At 42.2% G+C, this 14,672-nt stretch overlaps 1 protein-coding gene across 3 annotated transcripts in view; it reads left to right on the top strand.

The window, feature by feature from the left end:
- Positions 1-14,672, top strand: part of LOC145992616 (aminopeptidase N-like) — a 351,916-nt gene that overhangs the window by 98,297 nt on the left and 238,947 nt on the right. For 2 of the 3 annotated variants that reach the window (XM_083129006.1, XM_083129014.1), the window contains exon 2: positions 918-967. The exons of the other annotated variant lie outside the window; for it this stretch is intronic. The gene's annotated coding sequence lies outside the window, so the exon portion shown is untranslated. The remainder of the gene's footprint in view (positions 1-917; positions 968-14,672) is intronic. 3 annotated transcript variants of the gene reach the window in all.

Raw genomic sequence — 14,672 nt, 5'->3', positions numbered from 1 at the left:
AGGAAGAAGAGTTTTAATAATAGGGCTGATATACTTACATGGTTTGAACAGTACGTGCTGAAGTTTACATTGGTAAGTTACAATTGTTTTATGTGTGACCCTTTTGTAACACGACAGATATCAGTGCGATAATCCAGTTCTCCTCTCCCAGGACTTTTCCCCTTGCACAGACAACCAGTTTCCTCAAATGTCTTGCTCCAATCGTAGATTGACGGCCTTGTGGGTGGTTGTTTAACATACCGTGTTCTAAAACGACGCTGCACGATAGAAACAGAAATTGTTTTTGCAAATTCAATCACTCAGAAAGCCTTCTCCACCTGTCTAGCGGCCATACTGCTCGGCTTACGTCAAGGGCGCTCGCGTGATGCTGACGTCACGAAGACAAACGAAAAGCGAAGGTCGTAAACTTGAAGACTTTCTCTATACAACAATACAAAATGCTTTCTGATGCAACAAACAAATTTCAATTTATACAGCGTTTAAACTGTCTTTTTTTTTACGCTAACCCTGTGTTTCTAGTTGTAGGTTAATGGTGAGCTGTGTGTTAAACACTCACCCATACCTTTCCCAGGTTGTAACGCAATGTGCTAACCAGCTCACCATAGAGACTGGCATGTTTTTCGTTCCTAAACCTCTGTTTGCAATATACACCGTAAGACATCCTGCAGTTTGCTCCCTCCTATCTAACTTTGCTATCATGCCGAGGAATGCATCCAACACTATCACGTCTCGTCTACTTGTCGTAATCAAATGTTTGGTTAGCTCCCATGGAGCACTTACAAATGTTGATCTTTCTTGCCCAACTACCTCAGCCATTCTTTTTTATTTTATCATTGGGTATATACCACAGAAGAGTGTTCGTTGTGTGTTTTGATCGAGTGTATTTTACTAATGAGATGTTTTCTTTATCTTCGCAGGTACGTTGATATTCCATTCAAGACGTAAGGGCAGCGTGCATTCCCACACGGTAAGCTTTGTTTTGTTATCCATACCTTTGTGTACATTTGTTGCAATCGCTTCGTGGCTTCGTGCTGTGAAATGTTGAAGTGTGTATTGAATTCCTTTGCGTAGAATTCCCTTGCAGTTACCATATGCTGAAGTCGTTTTCCTGTGGATAAACGTGTAGTTTTGTTTCAATTCGGTGACTTTACCGAACACCATGTACCAGGGCAAACTTGTAACATGAAGTGTTCCGTGCACTCTGCCGTAATCCAACACTATATAGTGTGTTTGACATTTGACGGCCAGTCTGTACTAGAAATGGCCATTTTCGATAAAAATGTTTTTCGATTTTCGAAGGTGAATTTTAAAAATTTTTCGTTTATTACTATTTTTGAAAAAAGAAACGTTTCTCTTTTTTCGCAAAATCTTACTTCCTTTTTCGTTTCCGGAAAAAATATTTTTCGATTTTGAATTTTTCAGAAAAGAGCAGCCATGCCTAGTTTCTGGAGAGACACCCCCGCTTAGTTTCACTTTCAACAAGCTGTGGTGTGAAGAAAAAAATATCTTTTATGTTTACTGAATTGAACTGAGTACAGTATTGTTTCAGAAGCCATCCCTTTCTATAATCTTGTCCCCATCCCTACAACGATGTTGACAATGTGGCCTCTGCCTCCCTGATGGCGCAGTGGCTGCGTCTTCGCCTTGTAATCAAGGGGCCGCCGGTTCGATACCCGGTGGAGGCACATTGTGGTTCGAATTCCACTTTATACTGTAGGTCCAGTCCCGATTGGCCTTACTGTGCACAAAGTGGACTTAAAACACCAACTCAAAACAAACAATGTGACCTCTGAAGCTCCTATGAAGTCTGAATCTTTGGAAGTTTTGGAATCTTTAGAATCGTCGTGTTCTGGAAGCGCATTATTCCTGCACAGGTCATGTCAAGAAGGAAAATAGTATTTTCAAACATCGTTTTCGTGGAAATGGATAGTGTGCTGTGCGTGCATTTGCGCATTATTGTTTACCTGGTCCGTAGCGTGGCTTCCACACAGCGTAGTCCAGTAGGTAGCGACAACGACGTGTGGTTTCTCCTAGAAAGACCAACGTTAGGCAAGCGAGAGAACAGAAACAGCTTCGGCCAAGCGTGGTGTACTTTAGGGACATCCTGTACTGGAACCGGGTACTGTGCTTTGCGATCTGTTTCCGCTGAACGCCTTGCGACTTCGCCTGACGTATTCAAACACGCCCGCCAATCACATTAGCCGCCGCCATGGCACAATGGGAGGGATCAGGCCTTGCTCTCCGGTAACAATGCCTCTTTCAAACAATGAAGAGAGCGGCCACAGATTCCAGCTCAATACGTGGCGTCGGGTACATGTAGCGACGCGCGAGAGAATAATAGAATTCCACGCATCGGCTTCCTGTTGTCATGGTATTCCAGTCCTCTGGAATTGCGCTTTTTCTACTCCTCTTCCTGTCCCGGCGAGGTCATCCCTTTGCTTTGCTTTGAAAAAAAGTAGGCACGGTCAGTATTCCTACTTTGCGGTTACGTTCAAAGAGGATGGCTTGTTGCGTTGTGCCACCCTGACGCGTAGGTGACGAGAAGAGTTTTAATCTGTGCTACAGAGTAGGGTGCTGCATGAAGAGGATTTCGTTCGAGCGCCCGATAGTTCGCACGGACGACGCTAGATAGCGTACGGAATACAGAGCTCTTCCGCTTGAGCGAAACACGCTCGAACAAACGGCATACACTCGTAGCCAGTGATGTGCGTCTACGTGTAAACAACGATTGTCTACATTCTACACGTAGACATTTTATACACGTAGATGACGTAATCTATGTAAACAACATGGCGAAATGTGATAACTTAGCAATGGGCGTCGTGGAATTAAAAGAAAATTGTACTGCGTATCAGTTGCTGATGTGTGAAGAGAACTTTTCATATTCTTTCTTCCAAATTCGAACAATTTCTCACCTAGGAAGAAACCTAATATAAGAAATCTTCTGGTGTTTTATGGGAAAAGGACAACTCTTGCCTCACGACTACCATCTGTTGTTGTTTTTTGCATATAGAAGAGAAGAGGAATTTTGTTGTAAATAGGATTCTTTTCATTTCGTTAGGAACCAATATAGTTGAAAATGTCACTTTCCCTTCATGAAAGCCTTGGAAATGAATTTTAATGCACTTTAGATTGTCTACGTAGTCTATGTAAACTACAACCCAATGTAATCTACGCGTAGATTACGTGTAGACAACGTAAACTTATAGTCTACTGCACATCACTGCTCGTAACCCAGTAGTACACGTATAACCTTATTTCTCTGTGATAGTGCGCCCTCAAATACGAGGGATCGTATGGATCGTGAAGTGAAAAATGCAGCGAAATTGAAACTCAAGTGAACATAGTTGTCATCTCCATAAAAAATTTAGCTTATTTGTTTTATGTGCATTGTACGTTCAGATTGGCTAATCGGGACTCGATCTGCTGTGGGATCCCAACAACTGTCCAATGTGTCACGACTGGCAATGAAGTCAGGAGTCCTTTACTACATCACCTCCCCGATGGCGTAGCGTTTCACCTGGAATGACTGTTAGGAGTCATTCCATGCCAAATCAACACAGATATGTGCAATTTTTAACCTGACCATCTCCGATTTTCATGAAATTTGGTGAGTTGAAACTATGCATAGAATTTAGTAACTATGAACATTTTTAGTCTCGTGCGTCTTGTAATTGTTAAATTATTCAAGGTCAAAGTTTGCAGAAATTGCCTTTTTTGAGCCCGCTTAGCTATACTAAATGTGCTGTAACTGCGCCACTATTTTGCCTAGGAAGCTCAAATAAAGCTTATTGTACAGGGAATTGAATAAGCTTTTCAGTGATATATAACAAGCCTACCTTTGGATAAAAATATAATTTTGTCACGTGACCTTGACCTTTGACCTTGAATATCTCAAAACATGTCATCACCAAAAGTCGTGAAAAAATATATTTGGTCCCTCATTCCATACTCTAAAACATATCAAAAAATCATTTTGGGACTGCAATGGGATCAGAAGATACAAAATAATATGTGTAACTACGTGACTGATAAAAGCCCCATTACATGAACTATGAAGAGTCAAATGTCCCTTAACACTCCCTACAAAATGTGAAGGAGTTATCCTGGGTATAATTGGTCATGAAAGAAATAGGTTAGGCACAGGGTGATCCCTAGCCGTGTGTGTCAAGCGCAGGTCCGGCATATTGTTGACCGCCATATTGAATTAAACGCAAAAATTTCAAAGGAAAGGGGATGATGTGGTATATCAAATGAGGCTAGAATTTCACAAGAAATGAAGTGACGAAGGTTTATCCAACATATATTTAACCAGCAAAAATTTATTACTGCATGTTTGTAACCATTTTCTCCTTTTCGAGGTGTTAAAAACAAAGCATTGGAATGCTCCTAACGTGTTAGGAACTCATCGAGATCACGCTGACATCTTGGGAGAGAAAGAAGTATACGCACCATTGCATATGATTTTAATCAGCTACATTCACCAAATAGTTGAATAGTGAAGAATATTGGGAAAAGTATCTCAAACAATTACGTGACACTTCCTTTGGAATGAAAAATTCTTCAGTGACGAGGCTAAATTTTATGTTCACGGTGAAGTTAATAAAAATAATATGCAATACCTGTGATTTTCTCAGTCGAATGGTTGTTGCTGGTAAGCTAATTATGTGGTATAATGTATGGCGAACGGAAATGGTTGGTCCATATTCAACAACGGAACCTTAAATGGTGAGGGCTTCTTGGATTTGTTAAGTGAACAGGTTTTTTCACCCTTGCTTACGGGATATGGCACTTTTCGAGAGTTTTGAAACAGGACAGAGTGTGACCACACTATGTAGACATTTTCGCAATTTCTTCATGGTAATTTTCTAGGTAGATTGATGGGCACACGGGGATCTATTAAAAGGCCTGCACATTCCCCAGATCTTAGGAGGACTTTTACCTTCAGAAACATTTGAAGACAATGGTGCATGCACTAAAAGTCCCTGATATTGACCATCTGAGAGAAGGCATAGTTGCTGCTTGCGATGTTGTTGCACATGCTACATTGCCAAATGTTCTATGCGAGTGTGAGAGACGTCAACGAGTGTGCTCACAGGAACATTGACAACATTATAATGTGCATATATCGTAAGTGAAAGATATGTGTATAACTTTTTGCTGGTTAAATATATGTTGGATAAACCTTCGTCACTTCATTTCTCGTGAAATTCTAGCCTCATTTGATATACCACATCATCCCCTTTCCTTTGAAATTTTTGCGTTTAATTCAATATGGCGGTCAACAATATGCCGGACCTGCGCTTGACACACACGGCTAGGGATCACCCTGTACCTAACCTATTTCTTTCATGACCAATTATACCCAGGATAACTCCTTCACATTTTGTAGGGAGTGTTAAGGGACATTTGACTCTTCATAGTTCATGTAATGGGGCTTTTATCAGTCACGTAGTTACACATATTATTTTGTATCTTCTGATCCCATTGCAGTCCCAGAATGATTTTTTGATATGTTTTAGAGTATGGAATGAGGGACCAAATATATTTTTTTCACGACTTTTGGTGATGACATGTTTTGAGATATTCAAGGTCAAAGGTCAAGGTCACGTGATAAAATTATATTTTTATCGAAAGGTGGGCTTGTTATATATCACTGGAAAGCTTGTTCAATTCCCTGTACAATAAGCTTTATTTGAACTTCCTAGGCAAAATAGGGGCGGAGTTACAGCAGATTTAGTATAGCTAAGCGGGCTCAAAAAGGGCAATTTGTGCTAACTTTAACCTTGAATAATTTATCAATTACAAGACGCACGAGACTAAAAATTTTCATAGTTACTAAGTTCTATGCATAGTTTCAACTCCCCAAATTTCATGAAAATCGGAGATGGTCAGGTCAAAGGCTGTGTTGATTTCGCATGGAATGACTCTTAGGTCATAAATCACATTATCCTGTGCTGATACGCAATTAGGCGAAACGGGGCTACACGTGTACGGAGTGTAGCTTAACCTTGCATATAAAATATATCTGAATCGATTTACATTATATACTGCTTCATAATGCATCTAATTAATCTAATATATAAAAATGGATGTATGTGTGTATGTTTGTTCCACCATAACTCTCGAACGCCTGGAGCGATTTCAACCAAACTTGGAATCTCGAAAGAAATTCTGTGTGTGTAAGACCGCCCTGGCACCCCTAGGGGTGCGGGTGGGAGGGGGTTACATGTAAAAATAATCGAAAACTACCTATATTAATGTGGAATCCATAGTTTTGTGGGTCGCTTAGATCAATAGTGACACTCCCAATGCCGTTCAACTCCAAGACACCCGTGGCACCCCTAGGGTCGGGGATGGGACGGGGGTGACATGTAAAAATAATAAAAAACTACCGTTATTAGTGTGGAATCGATAGTTTTCGGGATCGTTAAGATGAATAGAGACACTCCCAATGCGTATGCTAAGCCCAAGATTTAGACTATCTCACTATGGAGTGATCATAGGATATGAAGGAAGGAAAAAGAGTAGACCAGTGTGTAATTGGTTAGACACAAGCATATTCTTCGTCCTCTGTATCTCTAATCCAATCCAATCCACGCTAATGGCAATCAGGTTGCCAACTCGTAAGAAATCAGGTTGCCAAATCCAGAAAAAAAAAAAAAAACATTTTCTTATTGAAATAAACAATTTGTCTAACAATTCTAATCGACTGTATTTTAGTGTCTAGGCTTCGGGCTTCAGCTAGCCTAGAGTTTACGCTCCTGGTGGATAATTATCTTCGGAGCGTCTCGCAAGCTAGGAGACGCAACACGGCACCGTTTCGATGCTCCATCGCTACTCTCAAAGCCCAGCGGAGGAAACCGAGTCATCCGTTCAGGCAAGCTGCGAAAACTGCTGCCTCTTTCAATTTTCTTACTCGACAGAACACCCCTTTCCCCCTCCCCTCTCTCCGGAGACGCAAACTCTCTTCCTGCTCCTAATTCACTTAGATTCGAAGAAAGAAAAGTCTAATTTGCCTTGAAGACGGCTCATACGACTAATTTTCTTTCTGCGTCTGAAAGTAGGGTAGTGCCTCCCAGGTGGGGACTTCAGCTTAAGCCTTCGTATTCTTAGACCTTTCTCTTTTCTCCTTGTTTATAATCCACCACAAGTTTCCTAGGTAACAGAAAGACGGGTCTTTTTATTCCACCATAAATATTTGTAAAGCCTTTGAAGAAGTTCATCGTTGCAACATTTATAACAATTGAAATTTCTGTCAGTCGGATAATTTTCCAATGTTTTAAAAATGAAGTGCAAAGGAAGCAAAACAGTTGTTTTGAGAGAAGGGTTCCCAGAAAAGGCTTATTCAGATTACCGTTATTATGTAACAAATGGGCAAAGAAAAACAGTTGAATTTGAAGAAGAACTTAATGGAGGAGGACAATTTTATTACCCGACCGCAGAAGACGAGTCCACATGCCGAAGGGGAGGTAGGTAGAAACATGAGTGAAACATGGCTGTAGGTTTCACATAAGTGTTTTATTTATATGCGTTCGGTTGTTGTGTTTATTGTTCTTAGCTTCGTTTTGTTTGCAGTGACTTTAAAACTACCCTCTTAAATCATTTGGCTGGCGACGTTAGTCTGTGTGAAACTTTAATTTTGATTTCATAGAGATCGCTTTTCATGAAACCTGCTTCCTATCTGCGTTCCACTTGCAGCCGTCACGCTTGTTCTGCCACTGGACTCGCCCACTTCCACTTGGCGAATGCGCAGTAGAGGATTTTCACGGAACGTTCTTCCCTGTCTGCGTTCAACTTGTAGCCCTCATCCCTATTCTGTCAGTGGACTCACCCAGTTTGCGGATGCGCAGCAGATGATTTTCACGGAACCTGCTTCTCCGTCTGCGTTTCATTACAACCGTCACCCCCAATTCTGTCACTGGACTCGTTCACTTAGTGCATGCGCAGTTGTATCAATGGCCGCGACTAATACGGACGGAGTGTGTATCAAGTTCATTTACTCTGCTAGATGTAGCAGATCTTCCAGACCGAAGCGGCAAGCGACACGTCCATTTGGAAACCAAACTTCAGAAATAAAATTCAACCAATATATGTACTTACCCAAAGAGCACTTGTTACCATTATTTTGCTCAACCCGCGTTTATTAACTTCAGGTGCAAGAGTTCTTGAGCACCACTGGCCCGTAACTCAGGAGGAGAACTGAAATTCTTACTTAGTGTGCACGTGACGTAATAGTGAAGCGAACTTATCAACAGAAAGTGAAAGAACAGTGTTGCAATATGCAGATGTTAAACACCTGAAAAGATGAAACTCAAACGTAATACACAACACGAAAAACTTTTTTTCTAAGTATAAAATTGAACATTTCCGAATCAAATTTTGTGTCCACTAGTGACGTTTTTGATATGAGAATAGTGCAACACTGTCGAAAGGATTTCCGTGGATAAGTGCACGTGTTATCTAGGTTACGTCATAGGAACACAATAGGTAATTGGTCCGAGACCTTAACCACTCTCAATTCTCAAGACTGCGACTCGAAGGTCAAGCGTGCAGTCGGATGTTTCAGGTAAATTCCGTAAGAGGCGCTGCATGCCAGCGTGGACTTTCAGTAGGGAGGAAATTACCATGCAACTGGCGCTGAGTGATAACGTAATAAAACCACAAAGCCGGGTTCCTCCGTTCCTTCCCCGCTTTCAAGGTCGTCCCCTCCCCCTTCCCGTTTTATCACTTCTTTCCTGGCGCCGCTTCGGATTTCCGTGGCGAGGCAGTGGAAGACTTACACACATAATTAATGCCCCAGATCTAGTTAAGGAACTGCGTTGACTCGACGTCCATTTTTCTTACCTCCACTAATTCATTGCATAATGAGACCCGACGGTTTAACACCACACCAACAGAGGCCTCCCATTTTCGCATTTAAGTTGGGCATTGGTGTCAGTGCCTAAATAGTAAAGTTGAAGTCCTGATTCGAACGCCACTTTACTTCAAAGGAAGTTACGAAACATCAGTTTCCCTTGGACGAATACGCGACAAAACGTACCTACCACCTGTGCGGCTACCTCCGAAGGGTCTTCTAATGAGTCTTAAAATATAGGCGATGCGACAAAACGTACCACTTGATGGGACGGCATCAAAAATCATTTTCCGAAATTACGATTTTCTCTAGTTTTGTTGATTTCCATCACACTTTATCCAGGCTTTGGACTGGCACAATTACTATATAATGTACTCTATGTGATCAAAAATATCCGGACACCAGTCAAAATGTGTGTTGTGCATAGTAGGCCACTCTGTGGAGCCATCTACAGTGAGGTGAGGCAAGCAAGGGACCACTACAGGCAGCATAGTGCACGAGACAGCAGAATGGGTCCGTTGAAGGAACTTACAGACTTCGAACGTGGTGAAGTGATTGGGTGCCACAGGAGTAACAAGTCAGTGCGCGAGATATCCACCCTCCTAAACGTCCCGAAATCCACTGTCGCCGATTTGATAGTAAAGTGGAAACGTAATGGGACGTGTACAACCACAAAACGTTCTGGCCGAGCGCCCATGTTGGCAGACAGAGACCGCCGAGTGTTGAATAGGGTAGTACAAGAGAACCGGCAATCAGCGATCGCCACCATCACACAGGAATTCCAAACCAGGGCAGGATGTAATCCTAGCAGCATGACTGTGCGACGTGAGGTATACGACTCGGTTACCATGGACGAGCGGCTGCCCATAAGCCCCACATCACCCAACGAAATGCGAAGCGCCGCCTCGCATGGTGTAAGGAGAGGCACAACTGGTCGTTAGAACAATGGAAATCCGTGATGTGGAGTAACAAATCGCGTTATACCATGTGGCGATCCGATTATCGTGTGTGAGTGGGGCGAATGCCTCATGAACAACATTTAGCATCCTGTGTCGTGCCAACAGAGGTGGGTTGACAGTGTGGGCATGTTTTTCCTGGAAGGGGCTTGGTCCCCTCGTTGCTTTGCATGGTACTGTCTCGGCACATCATTACATTGACATTTTACAAACATTCATGCTGCCTACCATCGAAGAACAGGTCGCAGATGTTGATTGTATGTTTCAACAAGACGATGCGCCCGTCCACACTGTGGGCCATGTAGGACAGTGGTTTCAAGAGAACAACGTCCCACTTATGGCCTGGCCTGTGCAAAGCCCCAATTTGAATCCCATTGAACATCTCTGGGATGTTTTGGAACGCCGAGTTCGTGCGAGACCATGCCGACCAACATCCACTGCTCTTCTCATCTCGGCACTCCGCGAAGAATGGGCCGCCATTCCCCAAGATACCTTTCGCCACCTGATTGCCAGTATGCCTGCGAGAGTGGAGGCTGTCATCAAGGTCAAGGATGGCCCCACATGGTATTGATTGCCAGTGCATCCGATGGAGGATGCTTTGAACTTCATGCCTTAATTCCAGTGAGTGTCCGGATATTTTTGCGGCAGCTAGCTAGACGGGCAAATTACGCTGTCCCAGCACTTTCTATAAAGAAGGAGAAGGAAAAAAATGCAGTCGTTTGTAGCATCTTACTGGCGTGAAACAATAGCTGTAGGAACAGTATCGTGTACGAAAATAAGATTATCTTTACGCAGTGTGCTCCTTCTATTGAACTTTCGTGTGCGTGTGAATTGGCAGTGTTGTGCATTCAATATGGCTCCTCCGAAGAAGCAGGCATCGGCAGGCAGCCCGTCCCTTGCCGTCAAGGAGTGTTTTCCCCCGAACTTACTGAAACAAGTGACGGAGGAGGTGAAGTCAGTGGTGCAATCCCCTGACATTTTATCGATGATCAAGGATTGCCTCATAGACTCAATCACCAAAGCAGTGGTGGCTCGTCTACAAGATCTGCTCGACTTTAACACAGAGAAAGTTCACCAGTTCGAGGAAGAGCTTAGGAGGAAGAATGAAGAAAACCAAGAGGTCAAGAAACAGCTGGTGAAATTAGAAGAAAAGATGGTGGATCTGGAGCAGTATCAGAGGCGGAACAGTATCCGGATATTCGGGATTCCGGAGACCCCGAATGAAAACACAGATAACGTTGCTCTCTCTCTCTTTGAGGAACAGCTAGCAGTGAAATTGGAGCCATCTGAAATATGCAGGAGTCACAGGATAGGGGCCGAATCTGAAGGTAAGATCAGACCAATCATTGTTAAATTTACAAACTATCATTCCCGGGCCAGAGTTTTTAACTCCAAGAAAAAGCTTAAAGGTAGTAGAATCTCTATCAAAGAAGATTTGTGCTTCTCCAGATTGCAGCTCTACAGGGGAGCAATCGAGAAATTCGGTATGAAGTGTGTGTGGACATTCGATGGCCGCATTGTGGTTAAAAGAAACAATGTCAGGCACTACGTCACAACTTTTGATGAACTTGGTCGCCTCTAACACAAATCACAGTGATCGTTTGCTGGGAACATTGCTATTCAACCGCCTTTTAGTTTGTGTCATTCTCAAGTGTTTTTATTTTATTTTATTTTCGTTCTTTTTTTCTCTTTTTTATTTTTTATTTTTTTTTATTTACATTTTCATTGTAAGAATTGAAAGTACCTTTTCAATCTCACTCAAATAATTTTAAGTAGCTATTTATTCTTTCATATCATCTACCTCATTTATGCAAATGTCTAAATTCCACTCTCAGGATCTCAAATTTTTAACACCCCCTACTTTTACAAACTCACCCCACAAGTCCGTACTTATCTTCCCCGATCCCCCCAGATGCACTGAACAAACAACGCGAAGACAGTTTACGAATTGCGCCATAGCTGATACCGAGTTTGCAACACTTGCAGTCACACCGAGGTCATTCGCGTCCGCAAGAAATGGCTGATCTTCCACCCCAAGTAGCTAGCCTCGAAGACACCCCCTCCCCGACCGCTGACCCACATTTCAAGGGGCCGACATATTTAAAGCAAGTGCTTTTGAGGTTGTATCCTACCCTGCCGGACGTCCAGCTCGCGGAGGGGGAAGGCCACATTCACGTCTGCCACCTGAACGTTCAGTCCCTCGACAACAAATTCACGGAATTCTCCGCATCCGAAATAACAAAATTCGATGTAATCGCATTGAGCGAAACATGGCTGCAATCATCTATTCCTGACCCTCTATACAGAATTCCAAATTTCCATCTCTTTAGAAACGACCGAGACACCCGGGGAGGCGGTACCGCTATTTTCGTTAAGAACAACCTTCTTGCCTCTAACGTAATTTCGGTCAATGAAAGTGACCTTGAAGGACTATGGGTGCGAGTCTCGTGCCCAAAAACAAATAAAAATATTATCGTAGGTTGCGGATATAGACCTCCTAGCGGATCGGTTGTAAAAGCGTGCGCAATCTTGCAAAGGATGATCAGTAGCTTACCACCGAGCCATCAATCAATATTCCTTGGAGATATGAATGTAAATTTGCTGAAAGATGACAAAGACTCAGATACATTAATGGAAACGTTATCAGTCCTAGGACACAAACAACTTGTTACTCTGCCTACAAGAATTACGTGGACATCCGAATCCTTAATCGACCACATTTATTCCTCGAACCCTCACTTGCACACAGTCACACGAACTGTCTATGAGGACATGAGTGACCATTTTCTCGTTTACACCACACTCAAAATTAATATAACGCGCACGCCAAGGAAGCTAATTACTACCCGTAAAATTCATAAAATATACGAACCTCATTTTTTCACCTTCGCGTCCTCTCTTCCGTTCTACGCAAGTACATCTCCCGACTTAACCGTGGACGACAAGGTCAGTCATCTGCAGTCTCTCATTTCGACTGCACTCGGCGAATTTGCTCCCTTGAAAACTCTCAGGGTGAGAGAAAGCAGGAAGCCCTGGATCACCCCTCAAATTATTAAATTAATTTCACAGAAGAACCGCTTGTTCAAGAAAGCGGTGGATCCTTCTTGTGACTATACGTGGGACCAATACAAATCTTTTAGAAATCATTGCACAACAATTACTAGGCAGGCAAAAGTAAATTACTACAGAGATATGGTGAACCAGACCACTAGCAATAACAACTGCAAATGGAAGGTTATCAATGAGATCACGGGTAGAGAATCAAAAACTACAATTAATCATTTACTAGTCGACAATGTCCTCCTAACGAGCCCGTCCGACATAGCTCATTACTTAAATATTCATTTTTCTAATATATGCAAAGCATCGGCGCAAGTTAATCCTCGCAATTCGAACATAAATATTCTAAGAAAAGACCCTAATTCAGCTGTTGTCCAACAAATTGAAGAGTTCACATTAAAATCTGTTACGGTCGATGAAGTTTTGGCAATTCTAAATAAATTAAACGTAAAAAAGGCAGGAGGTTCGGACGGCATTCCCAACAGCGTTCTGGTGGTTTTGGCCCCACTTATAGCGGAGCCCCTCGCCGACATAATAAACACGTCCTTCAAACGTGGCCAATTTCCAACGAACTGGAAGCACTCCATAATAACCCCAATTCACAAATCTGGATCTCCTACCCTAGCGTGTAACTACAGGCCGATTTCCTTAACCTCAACATTAAGCCGAGTTATGGAAAAAGTAATAGAGAAGCAACTGACAACTTTCCTGGAAGCCAACAATCTAATGTCTGATCGACAGTACGGATTCAGGAAGGATGTATCCTCGGAATTATTATTACTTAGTTTAATTAATGAATGGCGCGAGACACTGGACAAAAAAAGCAATTCCCTAGTTGGATTAATTTCCCTGGACGTATGCAAAGCCTTCGATACCGTTGATCACAATTTGCTAATAGAAAAATTAAAGAACAGATTTGGTTTCAATAGCAAAACAATTCTCTGGATGGAAAGTTTTCTCGCAAATAGAAAAATATCAACGAAAGTAGGATGTTCACTTTCCACCGAGCAGTCAGTGTCTGCAGGCATTCCACAAGGCTCTATACTTGGCCCAAAATTATTCAACCTATTTATTGACGATATCACACTAATAAATTCAGATTTATCGATTACTCTGTACGCAGATGACTGCCTTCTCGTCCATGTTGGAGATACGTACCAGGATGTAAAGGAGAAAATGGAAAACTCATTCCCCAAAGTATTAACGTGGTACAACATGAACAACCTGAAACTTAACGTTGCAAAGACGAAGGCCATGGTGCTTCACACCGGTAAGGGAATCCCGGCTAACACGATAGATATTACCCTTAATGACGCCAGATTACCTTTGAGCAATCATTTAAAATATCTCGGAATCATTATCGACCCTCAGCTAAATTTTAATTATCAAATAAATAACTATATTCGTAGAATCTATCACCATATTTGCATATTTCGAAAAATTCGTAAATATCTTAATAGAAATCTGAGTAGACATTTCTACCTTTCATTTATTCGTCCCGTATTCGAGTATGGTGCTAGTCTTATTTTTGGCGGTAACATAACTCATCTGAAGAAGCTTGAAACTATCCAAAGCAATTGCTTAAGAATCATACACATGCACCCCCAAGAATATAATTCCCAACAATTGCGCAAGACTTACAATATACCTACAGTCACTTCGAGAATACATTACATCTACTTGAATAAGGTATTCCATAGCATACATAACAAATCATCTCCATTGCATAATAGGATTAAGCTCAGCTCAGAGTTCAGCACCCGAAACACCAGATCGTCCTTACATAGAGAATTAGTAGT

The sequence above is a fragment of the Lepisma saccharinum genome, chromosome 1 (assembly GCF_977018435.1).
Source record: "Lepisma saccharinum chromosome 1, izLepSacc3.1, whole genome shotgun sequence".
Classification (NCBI taxonomy): domain Eukaryota; kingdom Metazoa; phylum Arthropoda; class Insecta; order Zygentoma; family Lepismatidae; genus Lepisma; species Lepisma saccharinum.
The sequence above is the reverse complement of the archived record's forward strand: the minus strand, read 5'-3'. Positions and strand labels throughout refer to the sequence as shown.